General features: G+C 44.5%; 1 protein-coding gene across 7 annotated transcripts in view; it reads left to right on the top strand.

Moving 5' to 3' along the window:
* Positions 1-3,198: 3,198 nt before the first annotated feature.
* The window catches only part of LOC139554612 (glutamate receptor ionotropic, kainate 5-like), a 102,225-nt gene continuing 92,312 nt past the window's right edge, over positions 3,199-13,111 (top strand). For 3 of the 7 annotated variants that reach the window (XM_071367560.1, XM_071367553.1, XM_071367554.1), the window contains exons 1-2: positions 3,200-4,086; positions 8,548-10,392. The gene's annotated coding sequence lies outside the window, so the exon portion shown is untranslated. Of the gene's footprint in view, positions 4,087-8,547; positions 10,393-13,111 lie in introns of all 7 variants that reach the window. The other 4 variants (XM_071367555.1, XM_071367557.1, XM_071367559.1 and 1 more) reach the window with 3 other exon arrangements.

The raw sequence follows: 13,111 nt of genomic DNA, 5'->3' as shown, positions 1-13,111 counted from the left end.
ATTCTCTTCCTGTTCATCTTTTCTCTGTTGTTTTTAATCTAGAATCATATTCTCACATTTGCAGTCGTACACGCTGTTATATTCTGCACACAATTCAAGTACTGTGTACCATCTTTTTGACCTGTGGTTCTCCTGGCAAAGCCCCCAATTGCTTGTATTTTTGCCCACCCTGGCCACGACCTATGCCCTCACCACGCACATGTCTGTCCCAAGTGTGTGCCTCCAAACATCTTCATTCTCATACTGCACACCCCTCATACCTCGACATCACTGCCCTCCATTGCTTCCCTCCCCCTCTCGCTATCCTCCCCTCCGTCTCAATCCTCTTTCACTCTACACTCTCTTATTCACTTTGTTGCTCCCTCAATGCGTCGCTCTCCTGCTCCCTCTCTTCCCTCCTTTCCTCTCTCTCTCGCTCACTCACTCATTGATAGTAGAGCGTATGTGACCGGCATGCTGAGAGCCTAATCATTATTCCACAGGCGAGGTATGGCGCCGGGGCTGAATGTCAGTTCTCCTCTTTTCTACCCCCTCTCTCTTTTTCTATCTCTCTCCCTCACCCACTATCGTTCTCCGGCTTTCCCCTTCATAGTCTTCCTAACACACCTCTCTGACTTTCTCTCTCGCTCTCTCCCTCTTTCTCTATCGCTCTCTCTGGCTTTCCCCACCATAGTGTTCTCAGGCTGTGGTGAACAGTGGGACCACACAGACGGGCCCGGAAAGGAGAGGACAGGATGAGTGAACGGGGACGATAAAACACCACAGTTGTTACATGCAGATACAGGGACTTGGGTAGCACACTGCCCTTAAGCAGGGGACACTAATGTCAAGCTGTGTGTGTGAATGCATTAGTGTGTGCTGGTATGTTACAGTGTGTGTGTGTGTGTGTGTGTCTGTGTGTGTGAGTGTGTGTGTGTGTGTGTGTCTGTGTGTAGATGTGTGTTCATTTTTTGTATGTGTGTGTAGCTAGACATTTGTATTACATCTAGGCTGGCTCTGATCAGTTTTGTAGTTTCAATTCTGACATACTAGATATCCCGGTCATCTATCATCCTTCTGAATATCTAGGCAGCATTGATTTCATGATCAGTCGTGTCTCATCCTGAATATCTAGGCAGTATTGATTTCATGATCGGTCGTGTCTCATCCTTCTGAATATCTAGGCAGCATTGATTTCATGATCGGTCGTGTCTCATCCTTCTGAATATCTAGGCAGTATTGATTTCATGATCGGTCGAGTCTCATCCTTCTGAAAATCTAGGTAGTATTGATTTCATGATCGGTCGTGACTCAATTTGTTCTTATTTATTTCGTATAAATTTGCATCACCTCACATTCGATTTCCCCCATTTTATTTCCTCTTTCAGTTGTTCTTGTTTTCTCTCGTCCTGATCTCATATAAAGATCTGAAGCTAACTATGCTCTTTATGTCAATAACGTCCCAGTGAGTGGTTCTCATTTCCTGCTTTATCCTAAGCACCCAGTGGCAGTTACAACATAGAAATACCCTGAATAGTGCCAGACCCAATGAAAATGGATATAGAGATTATGTATGCACCATTGATTTAGGGAGCTTTCCATAGCAAATGTGTTATTGTGATTCCTGTACTCTACTGTTTGTGCCTGTTTTTGTGTAGTGTAGTGTAGTGTTATTGTGATTCCTGTAGCCTACTGTTTGTGCCTGTTTTTGTGTAGTGTAGTGTAGTGTAGTGTAGTGTAGTGTAGTGTGTGTGTGTGTGTGTGTGTGTGTGTGTGTGTGTGTGTGTGTGTGTGTGTGTGTGTGTGTGTGTGTGTGTGTGTGTGTGTGTGTGTGTGTGTGTGTGTGAATGAGAGAGAGAGAATGAGAGAGGGGGAGTGAAGTACCTATGCATCATGCCCCAGGGGGACTCTACTTTGAGAGGGAGAGAGGATGAAAGAGGGGAGAAAGGAGGAAAAGGGAGGTAAATATAATGTATTGTGAGGGACGGTACGTAACACTCCTGTAGGGCATAAGGTTTATGAGCCCTGTCTCCCCCTGTGATCAGGCATTCCCTTTCCCTCTATCCTATCCTCACTGGATGCTGCCACACACACACACACACACACACACACACACACACACACACACACACACACACACACACACACACACACACACACACACACACACACACACACACACACACACACACACACACACACACACACACACACAGACGCCATCCGTGATGGATTTCTTCTCTCACATAGCCATCTGCCTTATGTTTTTTAACCGCAGGTTGAGTCTGTCTGTGTGTGTGTGTGCATGTGTGTGTATACTGTATGCTTGCGTTTGTTACTGTGATTTATAAACAGAATATTATGTGCTTTGTAGTGTGTGCATAGAAGGCGAGGTCAGTACAGGTGCATCAAAGCTGGGACGAGAGACTGAAAAACAGACCATCAGACTGTCAAAGGCCATCAGACTGTTAAACAGCCACCACTAACATAGAGAGGCTGCTGCCAACATACAGACTCAAATCTCTGGCCACTTTAATAAATGGACTTAATAAAGGTATCACTAGTCACTTTAATAATGTTTACATATCCTACATTACTCATCTCATATGTATATACTGTACTCTATACCATCTACTGCATCTTGCTTATGCCGCACGGCCATCGCTCATCCATATATTTTTATGTACATATTCTTATTCATCCCTTTACATTTGTGTGTATAAGGTAGTTGTTGTGGATTTGTTAGATTACTTGTTAGATATTACTGCATTTTCGTAACTAGAAGCACAAGCATTTTGCTACACTTGCATTAACATCTGCTAACCATGTGTGACCAATAAAGTGTGATTTGATTTGATTTTGTACTGTGTGAGTATGTTACTATATGCCTGTGTGTGTGTGTGTGCACCTGTGTGTGCACCTGTGTGTGCACCTGTGTGTGTTTGTGCGCCCATGAGAGAGAGGCTGCCTGATGTTTATTTTATGTTGTGTCCTTGATTGACAGTAGGGGATGAAAGGGTGGCAGCCAGTTGATATGTATCTTGGAGGAACGTAACACTAAGAGAGAGGAGTCGTGAGTTACAGAGTTACAGAGAGAGAGAGAGAGAGAGGAGTCGTGAGTTACAGAGTTACAGAGAGAGAGAGAGAGAGGAAATGCTGATTGAATTGGAGAGAGCTGAAGAGGTATGGAGATACAATGAAGAGAGAGAGAGAGAGAGAGAGAGAGAGAGAGAGAGAGAGAGAGAGGAGGAAATGCTGATTGGATTGGAGAGAGCTGAAGAGGTATGGAGATACAATGATGAAGAGAGAGAGAGAGGGAGGGAGGAGGAAATGCTGATTGGATTGGAGAGAGCTGAAGAGGTATGGAGATACAATGAAGAGAGAGAGAGAGCGCAAGGAGCTTGCTGGTAGTGCTGAATGCAGTCAGTTCCTTCGCTAGCCCCACACTGTGGAAATACAGCGAGCCCAATACTGAGGGACAACAGGACAAGAGGCGTTAGATAGAAAAGAGACGAGTCTAAAAGAAAAGGGGAACAGGGGAACAGTTACACAGCTTTCACTCATCTCCAAATGGACTGGTCTTTATGAAGAAGAGGAGCACCACAGAAGCCCAGAGAGGAGGGGGTCGATTCCTGTCATCTTCTTGTGACAGCCTGTGGAGCCGTAACCGGGGTGTCATTGCGACAGCGTTTGCTCTGCATTTTATTTGAGTGTGTGTATCCAACTACCTGTCAATAGAGTCTGGAGCTGTGATTGGCTTCTTGGAAAGAAAGTGATCTGTCGTTCTTTTTGGAAAAGGGGATTTGGCCAGGACGGATTTTGGGGAATTCAGGGAATTCAGACCTGACAGGGTCACAGTGTTTCTATTGCGCCCGCAACGCGCAACTCTGCTCTTCTCCTCTGTTTTCTCCCTCGTTTTCCCCCCTTCCTCTTCCTCCCATTCTCTCCTTCCGCTCTCTTTTTCCCGTCGCCGGCCCACACGCTCGTAATAGCCGTCCGTTTGGCATTTGGCTGAGGGCTCCCTCACTCGCTTTCCGTGGCAACCGCTAACTGCTGATCTAGCAGGGACTAACCGTTCGTTCGCCCATGGAGAGGGGACTGAGATGGGTGAGTGTGGGTTTTCCCCTGTCCTCTTTTCTCCCCCTTTTCATCTCCTCCTCCTCCCTCTCTCTCATCCCCTTTCTTATTTCTGTTACGTCTTTATCTCGCTGGTCGTTATTTGTCCATTGTTCTCCATCAATCATCCCTCATCCCCCCTTTTCTGTATCGACTACGGTCATCCATCAGCCATTTTATCGCCCCCTCTGTCTTTCGCTCCCCTCTTTTCCTCTTTCCCGTTCCCTCGTTTCTTTCATCACTCATTCCTACCATCACCCACCCAGCCACCCATCGAGGGTGCATACATACTGTATGAACGAGCCTGGACGTCAACCGACGTTCAACCGAAACCAAAGTGTTTAGGGTCAAAAAACGTCACTCACAGCGAACTCCCCATCCCCGGAATTCCTATTTCTCCACATAATCCCACTCCCGTCTTCCCCCCAAGTTCCCTCACCACTACTCCACCTCCATGATACCCCCAAACCACTAACTACCAGCATCATCTCAGCTCCATAGACTCATATTTTTGGTCAGTGTCTGAAATGCCATAAGGAACGTATGGCTGTACGCTATTGCTAACACTAGATGGCACTCGGGGTGACGGGGTCATAATAGCACAAGCTGTGTTCTGTTACTGAGATCACCATCACTCTGTGTGCCTCCGTTGGGTTGCTGCAGCGGGTTTAAACACCGGGAGGCAGGGTCCTGTTGTCCCATAGGCTGCAGGCGACGTCTGGGAAAGAACACAGCAATGACAAACCAGTGTCTGTTCAATAACGCTATAGCTACACCTCAGGGGGATGTGTTGACTTCTCGTGCACACACACACACACACACACACACACACACACACACACACACACACACACACACACACACACACACACACACACACACACACACACACACACACACACACACACACACACACACACACACACACACACACACACACACCCTGACACTCATTCTTTAACAAGATGCCTACAACCATGAAAACACAGATGCAGAAAGGGGTACAGACACACACACCTACTGCTTTGCCATCTGGCTGTAACACAGGATTCTCCATTCTGAGACGTATATGGTGCTTTACCGTATGAAGATACAAAGATGACCCTGTGACTAAAACAACGTGAAGCCTAACGAATAATGACACAAATGAGAGAGAACTGTGATTTACAAACAATGACTCATGGGTTTGGAAACAGCAGTCCGAAATTACATTGAAATAGTGGAGATGATATCAGAGCAAACCAGCACTTCTTTTGTCTGGGCCTCAATGTATAACCCAGATGACAGAGATGAATCAGGCAATGCTTAGGGGATATTACTCATTTTTAAAAGGCTTGTGATATTATTTTCCAGTTAAGAAGAAATTCTTATTTTCAATGACGGCCTAGGAATAGTGGGTTAATTGCCTTGTTCAGGGGCAGAACGATTCGATCTTGCAACCTTTCGGTTACTAGTCAAACGCTCTAACCACTAGGCTACCTGCCGCAGTTGAACCTGTATCTTTCCCACTGGACAGTTGCCCATAAGCACAGATCCAGGGACAGTTTATGTTAAATCTCTGAGTGGTTTACGGTTAGAGCAGGGATAAGCTGATCTGAGATCTGTTGTTAGGGCCATTCTCCGCCTGTAACCTCTCCATCCAGCTAATTTGCCTGCCATCACCATTCACCGTCACGCCACATGAACTCCAAACTCCTACTCACCATGCACACCACACACACTTTCAGTTCTCACACACTCAAACATCTATCTATCTGTCTCCCACCAGTTGGAAGCATCCACACGTAGAACTCGCTCAGAATAGCTACATTCGAGCTGTTGTACTCTGCAGATGCACTTTCGGCTGGAGTGTTGCAGTGAAGCCGGGTAGCTCCATTTGCTAAGTGCTAAATCAGACTGTAGTTGCTAGTCGGTAGCTACATGCGGAACACAAGAGGCCTCTTGACCGCCGTCCCCCGCTAAGGCAGGCAAGCCGTGCGCATTCGGCCCTAGCTGCCACTGATGGCGTTACGTAAAGGGCGCTAACGTTAGGCAAATGTTGGTAGAATGGTAGAATCTCCAATGTCCACCGCTGTGGCTACACTTTCAAACACGTTTTTCCCCCTCCCTTTTGAACAGCCTCTGCATTTTCTGAAATGAACGCCCTTGGTGGTAATGTATATGATATGACCGCGCTGCTAATGTCATAGCAACAGTGAGGAAACATTTAGACAGCGTACGTTTGCAGCAGTACCGCCTTTCATACTCATTAGTACAGAGGGTAAATGTTGATGTTACAGGGAAAATACCATATAGTCGTCCTTGTATGTGTAAACACTTACTTAGGAGAGCATTCGCTATATATAGAAAAGTATGTGGACACGCCCTTGAAATAAGTTGATTCGGCTATTTCAGCCACACCCATTGCTGACAGGTGTTTAAAATTGAGCACACAGCCATGCAATCCCCATAGACAAAGATTGGCAGTAGAACGGCCTTACAGAAGAGCTCAGTGACTTTCAACGTGGCACCGTCATAGGATTCCACCTTTCCAACAATTTTTATTTTACCTTTATTTAACTAGGCAAGTCAGTTAAGAACAAATTCTTATTTTCAACGCCGGCCTAGGAACAGTGACGGCCTAGGAACCTTGTCAGCTCGGGATTTGATCTTGCAACCTTTCAGTTACTAGTCCAATGCTCTAACCACTAGGCTACCTGTCGCCCCGTCAAGTAGTCCAACAAGTCAATTAGTCAAATGTCTGCCCTGCTAGAGCTGCCCCCATCAATGTAAGTGCCGTTATTGTGAAGTGCAAATGTCAAGGAGCAACAATGGCTCAGCTGCGAAGTGGTAGGCCACACAAGCTCACAGAACGGGACTGCCGAGTGCTGAAGCGTGTAGCGCGTAAAAATCGTCTGTCCTCGGTTGCAACACTCACTACCGAGTTCCAAACTGCCTCTGGAAGCAACGTCAGCACAAGAACTGTTTGTCGGGAGCTTCATGAAATGGGTTTCCATGACTGAGCAGCCGCTCACAAGCCTAAGATCACCATGTGCAATGCCAAGCGTTGGCTGGAGTGGTGTAAAGCTCGCCGCCATTGGACTCTGGAGGAGTGGAAACACATTCTCTGGAGTGATGAATCACGCTTCACCATCTGGCAGTCCGACGGACGAATCTGGGTTTGGCAGATGCCAGGAGAACCCTACCTGCCCGAATGCATAGTGACAACTGTAAAGTTTGGTGGAGGAGGAATAATGGTCTGGGGCTGTTTTTCATGGTTTGGGCTAGACCCCTTATTTCCAGTGAAGGATAATCTTAACGCTACAGCATACAATGACATTGCAGACGATTCTGTGCTACCAACTTTGTGGCAACAGTTTGGAGAAGGCCCTTTCCTGTTTCAGCATGACAATGCCCCCGTGCACAAAGCGAGGTTCATACAGAAAGGGTTTGTCGAGATCCGTGTGGAAGAACTTGACTGGCCTGCACAGAGCCCTGACCTCAACCCCATCGAACACCTTTGGGATGAATTGGAACACCGACTGCGATCCAGGCCTAATCACCCAACATCAGTGCCCCGACTTCATGAATGCTCTTGTGGTTGAATGGAAGCCCCTGCAAGTCCCCAGTCACACTGTTACCACCTGGCACCCAGTCTCGGACCAACAGGCTACGAGGAATCTACTACCACTAGGCCCATCTGACTGCTGAACAGCTAACTCTAGCTGCCTCCCTGCACAGAACCGCACCTTAGAGACTATTTTCATCACAGAGACTATCTGCACTCTAGAGACTATTTGCACCGACTACCCACACACCCAACCCTCACACACACGCATACACACAGTCAATGCTGCTTTTCTATTATATTTGTAAATACAGTCCCTTATTACCGTGTAGTACTATGCATACTACATCTTATATTACTTCTATTACTTGTTATTTTTGACTTGTTATTGATATTATTGTTACTGACTAATGTACTGCGTTGTTGAGGGAGTTAGCACCAAATCATTTCGATGCACCTTTTATACCTGCTGTAAACTGCGTATGAGACAAATAAAAAGTTATACTAACATTCATTCCTGAGTTGAACAAATAGTGTTGTTTACCTTGAAACAAAGTATGATTCAAGTCAGTGGAACCATACATTTAAAATTGGATGAACAATGATAGTTTGCATAACTACAAAGGTGGCTGTGCCTGCTATACATTTCTTATGAAATTGATGTTGTAATTGAACACGGCCCCCTGACATATAAATGGAATAAATCAAATAAAATGTTGCCTTTTTACAGTGCATTTTCTGGGAGATGGTGAATAATGACTGGGTATACAGTATGATGTTGAAATGCTGAAACGCACTCTTTCTCCCCCCTCTCTCTCTCTCTCTCTCTCTCTCTCTCTCTCTCTCTCTCTCTCTCTCTTTCTCTCTCTCTCTCTCTCTTTCTCTCTTTCTCTCTTTCATTACAGATCCCAAATCACTCCTGGAGACCTTTTCACCTGGCGTCCATTTCCTGCCCTGACAAGGACCACACTTCCCTCCATGGGGCCACTCTTCTGTGTGATAACCTCTAGACTACCCCGCATCCTTCACACCTAAAGACTTTGCATCAAGCTTGCTTCCTTTGGTGGTGCCATGGCAACCCGTTCCGTTCAAAGCCTCAGTGTTTTGCTGTCACGTTGAGTGACGAGTGGATTTGGGTAATTTTTATGTATGATGACAAGTGGATGTGAGAACTAAAAGACAGGAAAGCCATTGGTAACCGTGAATTTCCTGCCAAGATGTCTCACACGAGGTGATGCGGCTGTCATGTAGGAAGTACAGTAACGTATTGGATTCCGAAAATCCTTTAGTTCCAGATAATCTCGTTTCAACATAAATACTCTTTGTATCCTTCTGTGATCTACAAAGCAGTGGATTCCCTCTCAGAACCCAGAACTGAGAGATCGTTTGAAATTGCAACTAGGTTATTATCTGCCAATCTCTTCTCTCATATTCCCATCATTTCACTTATGTTTTTGAGTAGCTTAATTACGTTTGGCTTAATCTAAGAGACTGCGTGAAAATCTTCCGGCCCTCCCGGTGAGAAGTACACCTGAAACAAACAAATTACCAAAAAAAGGTGTAGATAAGGAAGAGAGAGGTAGAAAGAGAGAGATTAACAAAGATAAGCGAGTCAAGTGGGGAACAGGTGTAGAGTATCTAAAAAGAGGAAAGTGAGAGAGAGAGCAAGGCTGAGAGTCAGGCTGACATTTTCAGAAGCCCGATTATAGAGGAGAGAAGAGAGAAAGGAGAGAATCCGTAGGGATGGTTGGGCAGGGGGGGTGGATAGAGTGGGGGTCTGGGTAAGGATAAGGGGGCCATTTTAGTCAGATAGTGGGGTAACGGTAGGATCCCAACCTTTAGACTGACACCCACCAGTGTCATTGGCATTCTCTGCACTGCCTTCCTCTCTGTTCCTCAGGCGAAGGGGAGAGTGTAAGAGAACAAAAAGAGAGGGGGAGGGAGTGAAAGAAAAGAGTGAAAACGAGTGCTTCTGAATGATTGTACTGTCGCCACAACCGGGGCCAATTAAGAGAATTGCATTATATGCCTTAATCTTGCCAGTCAGGTGGGAGAGATATAGACAGAGAGAGGGGAACAGGTGCCACAGACACACGTCATTATCGCCTTCCTCTTTCATTTCGTTTTTTTCTTTTCATCTCAGAACGAGATCCTTTTTGAGGACTGTTCGCCCCGTTCGCCGAAAGGGAAGGCGGGAGAATGAAAGAGTTATTTTTCCCAATTGAAACAGAATGTTCTTTTTCTCCCGGCTCTTTTATTTGTTAACAGCACACACTCATTCATTCTGCCGCCTCTTCGTCGCTCCGCCAGGGCAGAAAGCTAGATACTTCACCTTCACCTCCGTCTAAATCCCTTTTCCCACTGCTGTTGGATATTTTTCGCTCCTGTAGAAAATGTATCCTTTTCCACCCTGAGGGAATCATTTCCTATTAAAGAACAAACCTAGGGGTTGGACATTACTCCTATACAGGTTTTCCCCATAATACACCATATCACCATATCAAAAAGAATAGACTACTTGGTGAAAAGAAAAAGAAAAACCCTCCCAAAGCCCAGAGACCCAGTCTCTCGCGACACCCCCCAACTCCCTTCTCTCCCTCCCCTCCCTCCGCCTTCCCCTCCTCTCTGAGCTTACTCCTCTCTCTCCATTCCTTTTATCCGTGGGGCATCCCACTCCCCGCCGGGACTCAGCCGGCTTGCATCCGCGGGAATCTTTTGATATCGGCTCCTGGTGTCGTCTGATTCATTCTGTGAGTATACCACTCTTTCCTCTTGCTCTCCCCTCTCATTTGGTGTGTGAGTGCGCCATTGTGTGTCTACTCTACAGGTACCTTGCCTCCTGTTAAGGCGTCTCTCCCTTTCGTTTGATTATAGTGGCGAGCTTGTAGTAATGCTCTCTAGTAGACGGGTTAAGTCGGTGTGTGTCTGTCTGTGTGTGTGTGTTTTTGTGTATGTGTGTGAGATGTATTTACATGTGAGGGAGGCAGCAGTGTTGATGATGAATGATGCACCTGAGGTACTTTGTGCATTATTGTAGATAATTATAAACTGGGTGGTTTGAGCCCTGAATGCTGATTGGCTGAATGCTGTGGTATATCAGACCGTATACCACAGGTATGACAAAACATTTATTTTTACTGCTCTAATTACATTGGTAACCAGTTTATAATAGCAATAAGGCCCAAGGGGGTGTGGTATATGGCCAATATACCACGGCTAAGGGCTGTGTCCAGGCATTCTGCGTTGAATCATGCTTAAGAACAGCCCTTAGCAGTGGTATATTGGCCATATACCACACCCACTTGGGCCTTATTGCTTAATTATATAGGTCTGGTTGTGTCCTTTCTGCAATGTGCTTGTGTAATTATGTGTGTGTTCGTTTTTTCCTTTTATATGTGTTTTATGGAATGTGCTGACTTACAAACTTTCATTCTGCACTCCCCCAAAATATTTTGGCTGCCCTTAAGTTTTGCTCTATCATATTTTGTGAACATTACACAATCAATTCATGTTTTCTGCCGGAATGTAATTGTCTCTTATAGAATTTACTTAACTCGGTGGAACTTGATGTGCACCAGATTCATTCATGTAGAAATTAAGTGATCAAATTTCATTTGGTCAAAGAGTTTTTACTTTTTGGGGGGACAGAGCTCATTAGACTAATACCCAGCATGCTTTGAAACCATACATTTGTACATTTACATTTACATTTTCGTCATTAAGCAGACACTTTTATCGAGAGTGACTTCAGTCAGTGCATTCAACCAAGATAGATAAACAATCACATGTAAAAAGTAAAACGTTTATGTAACCATTACTAAGAATGTTGTTGTAGTTAAAGGGATACTTCGGGATTTTGCATGTTAGCAGATACCCATAGACTTCTAGTCATAGTGCTAACACTAATTAGCATTGATCTGTGAAACTAGTGCTAACTTTCTTCATGCTGTACACAGAGACAAATATGGTGTCCACAAGTTAATCTGACTCTTGGGAAGTAGATAAATGGAATTGCTAATATCCTGAAGTATCCCTTTAAACTGGTCTGTTGGTTAGTACACTGTACCTTAAACCCGGTTGGTTTAGGAGCTGGCGGGAAAGCTCATTGATGAGCAAGAAGTAGATGGGAGTGCAAAGCTCCCTACTGAAATCTTTGTTTGTTGTTGATTTTTTAAAAAGTTAATAAATGCTTTTTTCATTTAGCAGTTAGAATTAATGCAACTCAGAGCTAAAACTGACACAATTGATTCATTTGGGAGGCACTTCTAATTAAGTCAACATGATCACCTGAATAGATTTTGTCAATCTGACGTAATCATTTCTAATTATTATCTCTTAATTCCATAGTGTTTCAATAACACAATTAAAAGAAGCAGATCTGTATTAATCATGTCACGTAAAAAACATCAGGTTGAATTGTGTGTGTATCAGGTTTGGGCTCAATTCCAATTGATGGTAGTCAATTCGGGAAGTGATTTGAATTTAAAATTCAGAAAATTTAAAACATTTGAAACAACTACTTTTTAATTTATTGAGAAGATGTTGAAAATAAATGCACTTTTTTTGGTTTATTGAATTGTCATTTTAGTTTACTTCCTGAATTGACTGCCTTCAATTCGAGTAGATCCCAACCCTGGTGTGTATGTGACTTTTGATGTACTGTGTGTGCCAAAGCAAGGCCTACACTTTACATGATGTGTACTAAGTGTTTACCACTTCACTAGGCTACTATAGAAAAACATCTTATCATACAGAGTGTGCATAACATCCAAATGTAAAAATGATGACATGCTAAATAGTCCTTGTGGCAGCAGAACTATACTCATACAATACATTGTACTAACCCTGGGATAGTAATTGATGGGCCCACAGAATGTAATTCCACCAGATCCAAGGCCTATAGATAGATGGACAATCTGCACCAACTGGATTTCCAAGAAGCACCAAGGACGCTATTTAAGTAACCGTGGGATATGATATGATTAAGATCGTTTTTCTTTGTGCTCTTTCCGTCCAACTCCTCTGACACCTCTTAGCTCTGCAGAGCTCTGTATATTGTAGAGTGCTAAGACCTCCTCTATCACTGTCCAGGCCACACACTGGGCCTTGTCGATTATTCGAAAGCTATATTGATATTCTGCTTGAACTAGATGGAGGAAAATCACTCCTTTTTACAGTTAATGGCTCAGATGGAAATGACCTCTTTTTTCACTCCGGACAAAACTCTTACCGGGATAAGTCAGGGAGTTTGTGCTATAGCTTGAGAATTGAATAAGAATTGTCAATCTATTATCCGTTTATTCTGGTTTCCGAGTTGAAATGATGCAGTTGACGCTACGGTGTTGACGCTACGGAGTTGACGCTACGGTGTTGACGCTACGGAGTTGACGCTACGGAGTTGGCGCTACAGAATGTATGTTTTTGAGGTCATCTTTTGATGTGTGGGGAATATCAGTCATCAGAAATCAA

The sequence above is a fragment of the Salvelinus alpinus genome, chromosome 26 (genome assembly GCF_045679555.1).
Source record: "Salvelinus alpinus chromosome 26, SLU_Salpinus.1, whole genome shotgun sequence".
Lineage (NCBI taxonomy): Eukaryota > Metazoa > Chordata > Actinopteri > Salmoniformes > Salmonidae > Salvelinus > Salvelinus alpinus.
Note: the sequence above shows the minus strand (reverse complement) of the source record. Positions and strands in the feature narration are given on the sequence as shown.